This window comes from Acinonyx jubatus, chromosome C1 (assembly GCF_027475565.1).
Source record: "Acinonyx jubatus isolate Ajub_Pintada_27869175 chromosome C1, VMU_Ajub_asm_v1.0, whole genome shotgun sequence".
Classification (NCBI taxonomy): domain Eukaryota; kingdom Metazoa; phylum Chordata; class Mammalia; order Carnivora; family Felidae; genus Acinonyx; species Acinonyx jubatus.
Window position 1 is genome coordinate 47,199,632 of NC_069381.1, and position 15,901 is coordinate 47,215,532.

At 44.2% G+C, this 15,901-nt stretch overlaps 1 long non-coding RNA gene across 1 annotated transcript in view; it reads left to right on the forward strand.

The window, feature by feature from the left end:
• The window catches only part of LOC128313878 (uncharacterized), a 33,879-nt gene extending 26,251 nt beyond the window's left edge, over positions 1-7,628 (forward strand). Inside the window, exons 2-4 of the long non-coding RNA XR_008294916.1 lie at positions 463-545; positions 1,681-2,242; positions 3,121-7,628. This is a non-coding gene — a long non-coding RNA (uncharacterized LOC128313878). The remainder of the gene's footprint in view (positions 1-462; positions 546-1,680; positions 2,243-3,120) is intronic.
• Positions 7,629-15,901: the final 8,273 nt, after the last annotated feature.

Sequence of the window (15,901 nt, forward strand, 5' to 3'; positions counted from 1 at the left end):
ACCCCAGTTTCGCTTTGGGATACTGCTGGTTCCTATTCCTTGTAGATTTGGTAGAAACTATTAATTGGGCTTCAGGTGGGAAGGGGTAGAAATGTAACGCAAGCCAGAACAATAGCCTCCCTCTTTCTCAGGAATTTGTCTCTTGAGTAGAGACAGAAAAAGCACAGTAATATGATCAGGGACCATTCTTTCTAGCAGAGGCATGGATATCAGACAAAGTCCTTGAGCTTCCCTGGACGCTGTCTCTTCTGAAGTCTGACTGTTCAGTTAGTCCTTCAAATCTTGTTCATGATGCCCCATATCCTTCCAGTAAATCTTTATTTCCGTAAATTAGATTATGTTTTTGTTGCTTGCAACCCAAGAACCTTAAATGACACAAGTAGTTATTCATTTGTTCTACCTAAAGATTTGGAATTGTATAGGCTGGTCTGACTATTGTCACTCTGGCTTTTTCTTTTCCAGAATCTCCTGATGAGGCCACAAATGCCTCCGGCCACACACTTAGCCCTGCCCTGCTTCTGAGCCAAATGAAGTGGGATATGAAGGTAGGATGTAGATTTAAACTGTCCCTCTTATATCTGGGTTTTAGTGATTAATAGGGCTGTTAAGACTAAGACCATTAAGGTGGTAAGCAGGATACCAGAGAGGAAGTCCCAGGGGCCAGGCTGAGGAATTACCTAGAAGGCACCAGTCCAAGGAAGGAAAAGGCCAACATGCTATGTAGACTTCACAAAACAAGGAGTGTTGCCTGTCTTATTCCCCGCTCTATCCCTCGTACTAAAAGCCAAGTTTGGCCATGATAAGCACTCAGGAAATAGGTGCTGAGAAAAAGCAGTAGCATTAAGAAGGGCTGAGATTTGTGGTGGCAGAAACCAAGTGAAAGGGTGAGGTCATCTCACAGAGGTGGAGCGAGGTCAGCAAGCAAGGGAGTACATACGTAGAGTTGAGGGTACGGAGGCGTTGGATTCTAAAGGTGCCAACCAAGGCAGTCACTGTGATGTTTGCTGTTTTTCCACAATAGTTCCTGTGTTCCTCTCTCTGCTATTTACCTCTCGTAACCAGAGTCAGCCCCAGAAAAAACCTATTGCTACCACCTTCGGCTTCTTCCCTCCTGTACCTGCAGCTCCCCCATGGTTTGGCCCAGCCCATCAGAATGACATTCCACCTTGGTCCCTTCTCTTGAGTGCTAATGCTTTCCCCCATCCTAATCCCTAACGCGGGGTCTGGGGCTCTCATGCCCTGCCTTGCTCTTTCAAGTCCTCCTGACTAAGACCAAAGACTCGCTCCATTTTTTTTTTTTTTTTGACAGGTCCTTAAGGTGTGGCCACCGAGATCATGCTTCCTAAATGATGACGTGGCTACTAAAATCAGTAATGACAATATCTAACATTTATTGGACACATATAATGGTCAGCTCCCATTCAAAGCTTTTTCACTTTTATGAAGTGCTCACCGTAACCCCATGAACTGAGTGTTATTGTTATGGCACAGGCTGTTCGTTGCCTTCCCAGCCTTTACGCTCCCAGTCACAAGTGTTAAAGACTACACATCACACACTGCCTTGTGACTAGGAGTGGCCAACGAAGTCTACATGGAAGTTGCTGGGTGAGCTTCAGAGAAAACTTTTTAAAGCAGGTAGTGTGTCTTTTTAAAGCTCTGATCTTTTTCTCCTTCCTCTAGGCTGGAATGTAGCCATGGAACCTGGAGGGCACCTCGTAACCATGAAGTGACTTTAGGACAGAAGCCACACACAATGGTGGAGCAGAAAGGTAGAAGGGGCCTATGCTCCTGATGACTGGAGAGCTGCCCCACCTCTTTAGGCTTCTTTTATAGCAAAGGAAATAAATCTCTAACTTTTTATTTGGTTGTTCTATTGTATGTGACACAGTCTACTCCTGATTGATGAACTTATTTCAATTAAATATTTAATATATATAGTGGGGCAGACATATATAGTGGTCCCCAAATATCTCCATGCCCCTCCACATTTCTCAGTTTCCCCTGCAGTTAGGTTGGGACGATGTCTAATTTTGAACAATGGGCTCAGAGCAGAAATGACATGTCACTTCTGTACTAATGCATTTTGGAGCCAGTATGCCTTCTCCAATTCTCTCTTCGATGCTGTAGTAACCCCAGACGCCACATGATAAGATGGAGGTATCACAGGATACAAAGAAGTGGGATCCTTGAGTCACTGGATGTAGAAGAGTTCCCATGAACCCGCCTTTGAGTGAGACTGTGGGTGAGTGAGAAATTAACTTCTGTTTTGCTAAGTCACTGAGAGTTCAGAGTTTATTTGTTACTGCAGCATAGGTTAACCGATCCTGACTAAATATGCCTCATTTTATAAACCAAGAGATTGAGTCTTTCAGCAGTTAAGTAACTTGCCCCAATCGAAGGGGCTACTTAGGAACCAAGTCTATCTGACCACAAGAGCCAACCTCTGTGGTCTCCCATTCCCTCCTTGGCCAGTATTGGCCACGCTGGCATTCCTGATTCTGTTGGCTTCCTGTCATTTGCTTCCATTCAGGTCGGTTTTTTTCCTTTAGCATCTGTCCCTCTGACCTGCATAGACTAGAATGCCACATGCCCAAAGCTTAACCTGTGACACTCAGTTTATACAATTACATCTCATATTGTAATTCTTCTTGGAATTTATTTTGAATCTTGGCTGGTTGAGTTGGCCAATACTAAAAATGGTTGCTTAGCATCTGGCTTCTATTTGGTCCTTGGCTAAAACAAAACATTCACAATTGATTTTCATCACCAGGTTTGTAGTATTTTCTGTTTTCTTTCCCGAACACAGTGAAGAAAAAGAAAGTGAGATGTGGCCATTATTCTGTATCTGAATTATTTAGCTTGGTGGATTGGAACAAGTTGCTCACAAGAAAAGCTCATGTATTCAACAGATGTTATGTTCCAGGGGCGTGATAGATTCTGGGAATGCTGGGAGAATTTTACCACACAGTCCTTACTTTAAAGGAGTGCCCAGTCTAAGGACCTGTGTAAATAAATAGAATGCAAAATAGTGTGATAAGCCCAAAGAGAATCAGAGTGTATCAGATGCAGTGGTGACACTAATGGGAAGGTTGTCCTTTCTGACTGTTCCAATTCCCATAGGGAGAGGTTTTATGCCACAGCTGGAAGAGTTTTTCAGAGACTGCTGAGTACCGAGTGTTGTGCTAAGCATTTTCCATAAATCAAATTTCGTCTCCCATTTACAAGTATTGCATCTTTTCCAAGGATGAGTCAACTGTTGCTCAGAAGGAAAGAGAATTGGTCAAGGTCACACATGCAGCATCTTAACCCAGTTCTTGCCAATTCTAGCATTTCATATTTCCCCCAGAGTACCAAGCTCGTTCCTCTGTGGAGGCAGGTGGGTTTATTCTGACAACATAAGCCTCCATCGTCTTATCCAGGGAGTTTCCTGAGACGGGCTCTCCACAGTTCCGTCGCAGCGTGGGCTTCTTGGAAATTCGGTTCTCCTTCTCAAGGCCTCCCTACCTGCTGAGCTTCATTCTTCATTCTGAAATAGGAGCTGCCCTGTAAACAGCATCTGGTGCTCACTTCCAGGCCTCCGGCTGGTGGAGCAAGAACATTTCCAGTGCATATGCTTCCTTATTCTGTAAAAAAAAAAAAAAAAAAAAAAAAATGTGTTTATACTTGGTCCCCTCTGAAGCCGGACGACGCCCATGATTTCGTCCCAGGTCCCAGCCAAATTTGTTGGCTGGGCTTTTTCCAGTCCTTTACACCCCAGAAAGGGAGAGCGCTGTGTCTGCCCTCTGGCGCCATCTACCGGCACTGCTCGAGTCTCCGAATGAGCCCCAATTAATTGGATGAATCTTGTCGCTTCATTAGCCCATTGGTTTTTTTCTTCACAGACTAGAGGGCGACCAATTAGTAAAGAGAGTAGACAGCAAATATAGCTCACCTTAAAGAGGCCAGAGTCTCCTTTCTCTCGCGTTTCCTACCTCACCCGTTGTGACATTCCTTCATCTTCAATTCTTTCTTCCTTTTGAAAATGTTTATTTTGTTCTTATATAGAGATCAGGGCATGGGGCACACAGCTGCACACCTGAGCAAACACAGGGGCTGACTGATTTGCTGGTGTAATGAAAAACATTAGTTTTGAGCTCATTACTCTGATTCCACAATGGGCACCAAATCCCACTTAAGACCCACGGAGGAAGTCTTCAAAGGGACACTGCTCCAGGTCTGTGCCTGGGGAGCCAGCCGCCCCTCTGAGCATTTGCAAAGGAATAACCCACGTTTGGAGACCCAGGCCTGTCAGATCAAAACCAGGCCTGGCCTCCAGACCTTGAAACAAGTCGCAACAGTGAACCTTACTCATCCATTTTCAAAATACGGCCTGTTCTCTACAAAATGGAGCAAAGCCTCTCAGATTGGCGCTGGCTGTTCTATTTGATATATTAAGGAGAATCTTGACTCTTTCCAGGTTTCTGCCAGTCTGTTTTAAATCCAAATGGCTTGGCGGAGAATGGTTTTTAGTTATTTTTTTGTTTGAAATGGAATTCAAAACAGCAGGGGCATAAAGCCTAGCTATGGATGGAAGAGAAAATTAAAAGGTCCCTGGAGTCCCCCACTCACCTTTCACATTGAAGGAAAAGGAATTAGGGTTTCTGGTAAACCGACTGTCTGTTGAAGCACCACTCAGGGAGGGAGGGTGATATTGCTGAGCCGTTGAAGTTGTCAAGATATCTAAAGATTTTGATTTCTTCAGAGGCAGAATGATCAAGAGCTCAATTCTAGAGCAAAACCCTGCTCCTGATTCTTACAGTCATGAGGACGTAGCCATTTTTTGGGATCTGTCTGAGTCCGACTTCCTGGGAGCAAGCCTGTGATAGCTAGCTGGTAAGACTGTTGTTAAGGTTGAAAGAACGTAGCACGGGAGGCATTTACCACTCCTCCTGGCACATCTTTCTTCTTTTTTTCTTTGAAAACTATGTAACTTTTTTTTTTAAGTGCATTTATTTTTGAGAGTGGGGGGAGGGGCAGAGAGAGAGGGAGACAAAGAATCTGAAACAGGCTCCAGGCTCCATGCTGACAGCACAGAGCCCAACGCAGGGCTCATACCCATGAACTGCGAGGTCATTACCTGAGACAAAGTCAGACACTTAACCGACTCAGCCACCCAGGGGCCCCTGGGCGCATTTTAAGAGCTTCATAAACAGCTTAAGGTCAAGATCAGTCTCTTATAGCCAGGAATTAGATCTTCTGCCTGAAGCATGAAATGTGTGACTTTTAGAAAACGCCTGGGTTCTCTGCTCACTGTCATCCAACCTCTCTGCTTGTTTGAGACCTGAGGGTTAAGATACTGTATTTGGACATGTGGTATTAAACTGCACACCATCTGGATCCACCTGCCCCATGGGCTCCTTCTTTTCCCATCACCTCCTCTGATTCCCCTGGAGGGAACCTTACGTTCTAACCACACTGGTCTTCTGGCTACTTCTAACACAGGCTTTTGCCCAAGAGAGGAATGCTCTCCCCACCCACTCCCATATGCCTGACTAATTTCCTTCAGGTCTCAGTCTAAAGGTCACTTCCTTGGGGATGCCTTCCCTAATGACCAGACTGAGTCAGGCATCTCCCCACCCTTCCACTGAATGCTCTGGAAGTGCCTTCATAGTATCTGCAGTAATATTGCTTGCACATCTTTCAGCACTTTGCAAAGTGCTGGGCTTCATAAGCAATTGTGATCATCTTTCTAATGATCTGTTATATGTCTTTTCCTTACCTGACAATAAGTAGGCAGGAACTCTGTCCATTTTGTCCATGAACAGTTGATGCGTGGCTAATGGGCCCTGGAGTCCTGCTTGCCTTAGTCCTTGATGTCCCCTCTCTCTGAAACACTATCCCCCATTTTTCTGTCAACCCCCCACTCATCTCTTTTAAGATACAATTCCAAGTCGGCTTCTCAGTGAAGCCATTGCTCAACTCCCTTAGGTGGGGTACTTGTTCCCAAGGTACATTGTTTTTATGTCTGTCACAGCAATTAATATATTGAATGCCATTAGCTTTTGATAGTAGGATTGATGCCTTACATAGCTTCTCACTTCCAGTGCTTAGTGGGTGCCTGGCACCGAGGAGGCATTCGATAAACATTGAGTGAGGATGAATACAGTAACATTACCTTCTGAGAGAGTGATGATCATTCAGTGCCATGTTAGTATCTTAAGGCAGAAAGATTTTGGCCATATACACCAAGAATTGGTCAGAATGTTACCTCCTAGAAATGTCTTAAGCCACACAGTAGACTCATCAACCTTTCTTGGTATCTCACACTTGCAACACTGGATATATCATTCACTTCTTATGCTTATAACCAGTTCTAGAAATTTTCAGAGATCTTTCATGTAAAGATCTTTGATTTGTTGTGAGGAGAGAAAAAATATTTCATGGTGTGTTGGGTTCTTCTCAGAATTCAGTCACGGAGACAGTCTATTGATTTTTTTTTTCTTACTTTTACTACTTCAACAATTGAATTGTGGAAATACTACTGTAGATACTGATACAGTTCAATGAGTAGGAGAGTAGAGAAAAACACAGACCTGAAGAGATGGGCTTCCCGACATTTCATAGTCTTGCCCCGAGTATCTTTGATTCTATTCTAATTGGCCTAGATGAGTTAATATTACAACAGCAACCAATATTAATAAGTAGCTATTTTTTACAGAGTATTTTTACATATTATATTGTTAAATATATTCCTCCTGAACATTTTCCACCCAGAGAAGTATGCTTTGATAACTTGTACCTGGAGCCCCCAACTTGTTGTAAGAGATTCAAGAATGGATCATGAATCTTGACCCAGCTTTTGAAGGGGACTAGATGCCCCTCTACCCTGGCCTGTAAAATGTGTTGAGCGTAACAAGAGTAATCACAAAATAGATGGACCAGAGTCCATCTGGACTCTGTTTGACCTCTAGCATCTACGGTTTTGTAAGTCCTGACATTGCTTTGATGATCTCTTCCTCCCTCTCTTTCTTCTCCGACTCTGTGGTTTGATGGGACTCCAAAACCCTAGTATTGAAGGTTGACCTACACCTAAGCCACTCAGTATGTCCTTTCCCATCCCTCAGCCATAGTGATTGGTTCAGGGAGGGATATGAGACCCAATCAGACCAATGAGACACCATCCGGGGAGGAGGCAAGTAAGTGCCATCTCCATCTTACTTTTCCTTATGGACAGAGAGTGGGGTCTGCTGGGCACTATCACATGGAGCCTGAACATGAAGCTAACACTTCCCATAGCAAGCTGAGTGAGGGAGGGAAATCAAAGCCTGCTGATACCATGTGAGCCCTGTATATAGCCAGGTTTAGAGCTACTTCTGCTGATGGCTTTTCATTGATTTATTCCAATAAAATTGCTTTTTACTTAAACTGATTTTTTTTGTTACTTGCAACCATAAAATTCTAACTGATGCACGTCTGATTTGCCAGCACTAAGCTAAGCCCTTTTACATATATCAGCTTCTTTAATCATTGCAACAACCCAATGTGGGTAGATATTACCCTCTCTACTTCATAGGTAATGAAATTGAGGCTTAGGGAAATTAACTATCTTCCCATTCACAGCTAGAAATGTTCAAGTTGGGATTAGGGTTCAGGTCTTAGTCGCTGTACTGTTTCCTGGACACAGCTGGAGAATGGTAGCATGCTCCTTCTCAAGGTCCCACATGCTGTCAGGCATCATCCATTTCTCTCCCTCCCCTCCCCAGCACTTCTAACCTAGTCCCTTCTTTTGCTATTCCCCCCCTCTCCTTTTTTCCCCTCCTGAAACTTGAGTTCAAGTCTCCAGGGAGATAAACATGAGCCCCTCCAACCAGCAAGCGCTGGGAGCCTGGGCTTAGTCATTCCCCTGCCCAAGACATGGGGATTGCTGAGATGACCCCTGTGTAGGCTTTCTGGCTTCTTTGCTGTGGAAGTCACAGCCCTCCCCTGGGTGCCAGAGATTGCTCCTTCCTTTTCTGGCCCAGAGCCATTCTCAGAGGCTTCTTTGACAGCACCCAGGGCAACCTGGGCTGATAGGCACCCTGCCTAGATAAGGCATTTCACTGCCTGGGCATTTGTGTGCAGCTGGCTCTGTTTGAAATCCTGCCTCTCTCTGACTTCACTTCCTGAATGTGCTGACAGGCCTCTGAGCCAAGCCAAACAGGTTCCCAATACCGTGCCTGCAGAGCATTCCCCTGTGAGTGCAGCTGGGGAAACAAAACTTTTCTCTAGCCCGTAGAGAGGACCTGCCAGCCCTTATATGACCAAGAAGCAAGCCCTCTGAGACCTTGTTGAATCTTAGTGGGAAATGTTTGCATTTCAGTTAGGGTGGCATGTGTGTGTGTGTGTGTGTGTGTGTGTGTGCATGCACACTGGCTTGGGGTACGGGGTGGGGGGTTCCTGATTATTTCTTCTTAAATGAACAAGTCTACAGTGAAAAATGACTCATTCTTGCTTGCCTACTCCATACAAGGGCTCTACATTAAATGATCCTCCTGGTAACCTTCTGAGGTAGCCACAGCCGGCCTCATTTTCACAAACGAAGGGATTGAAGCTTGGCACTGTTAAGGCACTTGCTCCATGCTCCTCCAGGTATAACTGCAGAGCCCGGATTTAACCCCTAGACACTTGACTCCAAAATTCATGGTCCCCTCTAACTCGTAAAATACTTTGATTCTTCACATAGTTGGAAGGATAGTGAGGAAGAGCGGAAACGGAGAGACTCTAGTGTCTTCCCAGCCCTGTGAAGTGTAGAATAACAGTGTCTGTGGCAGGAAGGTTGTGAGGCTCAACTGGGATATAAATTCATGTGGCATTACTACTCAGGAGTAGGGACACGTGTGTACTGTATAAGCTCTTTAGGGTCAGGAAGACCTGAAGTCAGCTTGGGCGTCCACCAGTCACTTATTCCACGAACACGAACAAGGCCTGAAGCTTCATTTTCTCATCTACAAAATCCAGCCCTTTCATTTGCCTTGTGAGACCCAGCACAGTGCCTACTACATAGTAGAAATGTGGTAAATGGTATCTACTATGAATATTATACAGGTGTTTTTATTATACTTGTGGAAGATACTGTTGGTTCCTATTGGAGTTGGGAAAAGCTAAACGATGCTATAGAAACAAGCAACTCTCAAATCCCTGTGTCCTAAAACAACAAAGGCTTCGTTCTTGCTCATGTTAAATGTCTATTGTAGATGTGCTGGGCAGGGGGAGGGACGCTGATCTACATTGTCATTATTTAAAGACCCAGGTTAATGGACACTCCGTCTCTGTGCTTCCGTAGTTGGCAAGGCTGGGAAAAGGAAGCATGTTGAATCTCTCACTTGCCCTTAAGGCTTCTGCCTGGATATGACAGATGGCACCCCTGCTCACATTTCATTGGCTGACACAAGTTGCATGGCCTCTCACCCACCTTCAAGGAGGTAGGAGATGGGGAAGTACTACCCTACATTGTACCCAAGAGGAGAGCTGGAAATGTTTTGTGTAGGGCGTTAATGACCATCCACCAACCCAAAAGCCATCCTCCTTCTCACTTCTTTCTTGCTATCAGAGCCTTGATTTTTTATTTATTTTAAAAATAACTTTCTGTGTTCACTCTCCCATGTGCTTAGAAAAAGGTGATCCCAAGGGGTGAATCATGACTGTAGGCCAATTATGGTAGTCACATTCCCTTGCAGGATATATGCATGTGACCTGCTCTTGACCAACGGGATGTGAGGGGAAGTCTACTGGGGTGGAGGTAGGCAGCTTCTAGGAAAGGCTTCTCTTGCTAATAAAAAGAAACATTAAAAAGAAATTTTTAAAAATATTTACTCATTTTTGAGACACAGAGAAAGAAAGATTTTGAGCTGCGGAGGGGCAGAGAGAGAGGGAGACACAGAATCTGAAGCAGATTCCAGGTTCTGAGCTGTCAGCACGGAACCTGATGCGGGGCTTGAACCCACAAACCGTGAGATCATGACCTGAGCCGAAGTTGGACGCTTAACCAACTGAGCCACCCAGGTGCCCCAAGAGAAAGATTAAAGTAAACATCCTTGCATTGCTAGTGATTATTGTGTTTACCTATGATGCCAGGAACTGCCAGAGCTATTCTGAGGCCACACAAGGAACTTCTCTGACACACCACGAATGGTGACATGAAAAGATAGCCCCCAGGCCCATGATGATGTCAGTGAATGAGGTCATTGAGTCCTGGATTGGTTCATGTCTGGACCTCTTGTTTAAATTGTGTCTTCTGTTACTGGCCCCTGTAAACATCCTAACTGTTAGTGTGGTCAATTATATAACAGCCCAGGTTCCTGCCCACCTTTTTCCAGGACTTACAATAAGGTCAGGGAAAATCCCTCCCTCTGAGCATGAACCTGGATGAATCAACTCTCTGGAAGAGATTAGGCATCCGCTTCTGCTGGTGGACTGACAGTCCTGAGATCTAGGAAATACACACATTCTGTCCAGGTAGCCAGTGAGTAGCAATAACCTAAGAAGGCTGTAAATTAATGATCTGGTAATCCAATAATGAGGCAACCATCAGGCACTGTTCTTCAGTGGATGTACATGGAAGAAGTTTGCATGGAAAGAAACTGTCAGGGCTTCTCAGGACTGTAAGTATTCTGGCCCCTCCAGAGAGGAGGGGTTCACAGCAGGGCAAGGAGAGTTCACTACCCGTTGTTGTGGCATGGATGAAATATCCCAGGGGACTATCTGATTACCTTTGCTCAGATGGTGTGCACATCAAAGAACCTTCTGATGACTAATTCAGTTCCTCGGGGTCCTTGATGTGGAAGCAGGGACGTGCTCTGGGTAAGGAACCCAGGATCACCAGGGCATCTGGTTCCTGGAACAATATAGGAGAAGAGTAGGGTTCTTGAAGCCTAATTGAAACCAGCCAGTGGTTGAGGGACCTTGACAAAAGCTCTTAAGACTCACTGAGAGCCTCAGTCACTGTGTCCGTGAGACACGGCTCCTAACAACGACGTAGCCAGAGCTGTGGTGAAAATGAAATGAGATGGAAGGGACAAAAGTACTTTGGAAATGATAGGAGTGTGAACTGGTACAAATCGCATTGCGCATCAAGCTTCCTTTGCTCACTCTGCTCCAGGAAAGTCGACCATCTCTTGACCCCTAGGGTGCCCAGAAATCCTTCTCAAGCTTTCCCTCATGCTGCACCTCCACCTGCTGCCCCTTCTCTTCTGCTCTTCACCTGATGAACTCATCATCTAGGAAGTCTCAATTCCGGTATTTCTGTAAAAAGGCCTTCCCCCCCCCAACCCTCCCGCCCCCCTCCCCAGTCCAGTTTGGATAGTTTTTCTCTTTCACGGTGCCCAGTAATTCTTCACTGTGCTTGTCAAAGTGTAGAATCACACATTTAGTGGTGATTTCGATTTCCTGTGTCCCTTACAGAATAAAAACTCCAAAAGGGGAGGCATCCTGTGGATCTCACTCTCCATCGTATTCCTGGTGCCTGGCACAAAATAGAAATTTAGTGCTGCTTGATGAATAAAATGAGTGTCGCATGAATGTAAGGTGTTAATCATGCAATTCCCCAATGTAAGGAAAAACACTGGTCTCTTGATTTGCGTCGAAATGTTTGTATAGTTTGGGTCAGTTAGTCCCACGGAGCTTAGTCAATTATGGGGGACAAGATAAAATCAGGCTTGGGTCCTGCAGTGGTGAGGTCACAAGTCTTTGTCTTTTACATCTGTTTATTTGAGCATCCTGACACTAAGCAGGTGGCCTCTGGACCATTTTACAAGAGGACTTTCTTTTAGATGTCAAGTCGACCCAGTGAAGAGAAAAGCTTAAGTTCAGGACAAGTAGCAAAGGTGCCGCGTCAACTTCCTGATATCCCTCCGCAGGCCTAGCTTGCCAGGAGGTTGTGTAGGAAGAAATGTGGCATAACAGAGCTGGGCCTCAGTTATCTCCTCCGGGCCTCAGTTATCTCCTCCCCATCTCACCCCCAACCCCAGGGCGGCGTTAAAGACCACGGACCTTCTAAATTAAACTGAATCCTGACCTTGGTATTATCCTCCTTACCCAGCCTCTCCTCTCCCCCAGTCCATCATCCAAACTGTTACCAGCAAGAATCTTTCTCAAGCTGACAGTCCATTACCCTGCTCTGCTTTCTTCTACATTTCTCTGTCATCTAGAGGGTGACAGCCAAACTCAGCATGGAACGGATATTACTTCACAACCTGAGACCTAAACTTTCCTGCTTCAAATCTCCCTTCATTTTGCTTCTCATACATTCATTTCCAGCTTACAGTTTCCCGAACACGCTGTGTTTTCCAGTGCCCCTGTGCCCCTGCACACAAGTTCCTCCTCCAACTTTCCTTTCCTGGTGAGTTCCACTGGCTCAGCTCAGATGTCACTTCTCCTCTGAAATCTATCCTGATAACGGTTCCTCCTTTCCAGATCTGGCACCTCTTTGTGCTTCATCTCTATGCTTCTCCCCACCAGACTGGGAGTTCCTGGAGAACAGGGATTGTGTCTTGCTCATCGTTGAACCCCCATGCTCAGCATAGGGCCTCAATGAGACCCAGGCCTGGGGGAATGCCCTTCTTTGGGATGTCAGAAGTCCACAAGCAAACAACTGGGACCAGAGTCCAGAGTTAGGAGGAGATAATTTCACATTCTGCGGCTAGCCCATATTCTAACATGTTCCCATCTTCCACAACACTCCACTGGAAGCAAGGGTAGGACAGAGTAAAAGGCATTGTCTTTTTCTCTTAGTTCCACCAATGCATATCTTCTCTGACAATAAAAAGACATGGGGAATAGACATTTTAGCATGATCCTTATCTCTATCCAGCAAATACCAAGTACTAACTCCGAGACCCCAGAGATACATTAACGTTACAAACAGAAAGTCCTCTCTGCCATCGCCAGTGAGGTGGTTGCTTTAATAAAGCCATATCTGGAACTATTTTTTTGTGCCTGCTTAATGGTTACGTAGTATCCTTGCCCATTCCCACCTCCATGCCTAATGTTTCAGGCTGACTCATTTCATGTAAGATGCCCACTTGCATTAGCAGAGGGGAGAATGGACATTGTGTGGCTGTAAGAACATGCTAACAGTGTAATGATTTTAAGAACACTCATTGAAAACTAGACTTTAGAACATTCACTGAAAATTGGCTGGGCTTGAATTTTCTGGGGGTCTTCAATCCATCTGGAGTTGCATACCTGGAAATGGATGAGGTATATTTCACTAGAAGAAATTGAGATCTGGGATTATTTTGGAGGAGGTTTTAAGTTCAATTGCTTGTTCACTCATCACACATTTGTTGTTTTATAAACATCTCCTAGTACCAGGCACTGTACTAGTAGTCTGGGGTCCACAGATGAGTGGGATATGGCTCTAGCCAAGAGACACAGAGTTTCACAATAATACTTTGATAAGTCTATCATAGAAGTTTTGATAAAATGTTATGAATGCTCAGTGGGAATATTCGTTCCACCTGAAGATAGAGTTAGCAAGGAATGCTTCATAGAGAAGGTGCTGTGTGCCAAGCCATGAAGAATGAGTAGGATTCATCAGCTGAACCAGAAGGAAAGGTATTCTGGGTAGATGGATGAGCACAAGCAGAAGCATGGAAGGGTGAAAAGGCATATGGGATTCAGATTCACACAAAGGTAAGTTTCTCATAGTGAGTGTGTAGCCCTTAAGTTTAGGAATTACTAAGCATTTTTGAGTCATGGGACTCCATGAAAACCAAATAAAAGCTAATGATTTCTTCCCCCAAGGGAGCATGTGTATGCACGTACACATATATATGATTTTGTAGGCATTTTCATTGAGTTCATGAACCCTCTGCCCCAATGGACACAAAGCGTTAAGAATCTCTGATGGAAATATACATATATAAAACAGATCAGAAGTGAATTAATGGTTTTAGGTGCCACTAGCTTCATCTTCTCCATTAATAATAACTCACTGAGTGCCAAAATAAAATTAACTTTTGTGTGTCTACAAGTAATTAGCTGATTTTTTTGTCTCCAAAGGTCATTGGTTAATTTCCTCAACCACAATGTTTTGTTTTTTGTTTTTTGTTTTTTTTTTACCCCTTTTGTTAGAATGGTTAGAATTTCAGGGATATATATATATATATATATACACACACACATATATACATATACACACACACACATATATATATATATGTACACACATTTAGAATGTTAGTTGAAACAAACAAGTGTGGGGAGAGGCCTGAATTTCAGGCTGCCTTTTTTTTTTTTAAACACTTGGAATCTAAATAAAGCTGGGGAGTGGTGTGGCTTTTCTGTGCTGCTCTGTTGTCTGGGCTTAGTCTACCTTTGCAGGTAATTAATTCCCCAGCCTGCTTATTTTTTCTAGTTGGCTCTTGTTTAGCTTCCATAGAGCCCCACCCCAAAGTGCTTTATTGTCCCTCTGCTGACTATTCCTACATATGGTCAAAATCAACTCACCTTCCGGGTTGCTGACATCGGCAAATTCACTCTTTGGCAAACTCGGCTCTGCTCCCAGTAACCCTTTGTTAAAGAAGTGTTATTACAACGGAGTGGATCTGATAGCTTACAAGTCTGTCCAATCTCTTCCACTCCTAGATACACTCCTAAGGAGAAACTCTTTGTCTTTGGATTTACAGCCACAGGCAGGATATTAGCACTCTCAGACCTGTTGGGTACTGGAGCACTGCTAATGAGCAAACAGCCCTGCCTCAATTAGTGGTTTGTGAAATATTCCTGGATATCAAATTGCTTTTGCTGCTTGATAGTCATACTGGCTCTTGGGATGAAGAGCAACCAAGCAAAAATTGTTCCCTTGTTGCATACTGCCTTGTTGATCTCCTAAGTTATACCTGTAGACAGAATTTAAGCTTGCCATTTCCCCAGAGCTAAGGTTTGATTTACACATGTCATCATTGTGTTGGTGTTCATGTTTTCTTGTATGAATCTTTTCCATGTTGTATAGATTACCATCTTTTAAGGCTGATTCTGTAGTAATAACTTAAACAAGGCTGGTTATTTTAGAAACAAATTAAGAAATAAACTGCAGAAGAATCCCAAATGGCAAATGGCTATAGTGGTAATTTGTCTAAGTATAGGTGTTTACTTCAGAGAGACAGAGAGAGTAGGGGAGTGGGGAGGAGGAGAGAGGGAGAGGGAGAGAGGCGGGGGGGGGGGGAATATTAATGAAACTGGGAGAATGTTTCATCCAGATTGCAAATTCTGTGTTGACTCTTCCTAAATTCTTTGCTTCTTAATTACCCAGTAACTTTAGCTGGCAGTAATGTTAACCCCAGCAACTGAAAAGAAAAGCTTCAGTGTAGAGCTTGGGAAGAAAAAAGTAGTAAAGGGAAAGGAATTCAAGATCTGTTATTGGTATTTGAATACGTTTATTGTGACAAGAATGCTGTTATAAATATTCATAAGCAAAGACCATCTTTTTTATCTAGGGATTGTTAAAGATTCCAAATTGGAAGGATACATCTTTTGTAAAAATCTGCCACTGTTCCTCATTTGAGAATTCGCAGCTACTCTGAAATTTCTGCTAACATCATAAATGGTCACAGCACATGCCACTTGGTATGAACCAGACTTTTAAGTTCTTTGACTTCCCAGTGGGCTGTCTGTTCCCCTCCACCACAACCTCCCTTTCCTCAGCCTTCTGAAGGGCCACACTATCCTTTGTAAGCAACTCTATATAGATTGTTGGGGGAGGGAAGAGTATAAGTTGATGAGAGCTTCAGCTACAGTTATTCTCAAGTCCAGCAGAGAACAGTTTTCACTGCCTGATAGTAAGAAGCACTGAGAGTGATTTTAGTTGACACTCTTTGAGCTCTTTCGACTCCGTCTAGATAGGTAATCCATAGGTAATGCAGAAAAGAGGTTGTGGGAGGGG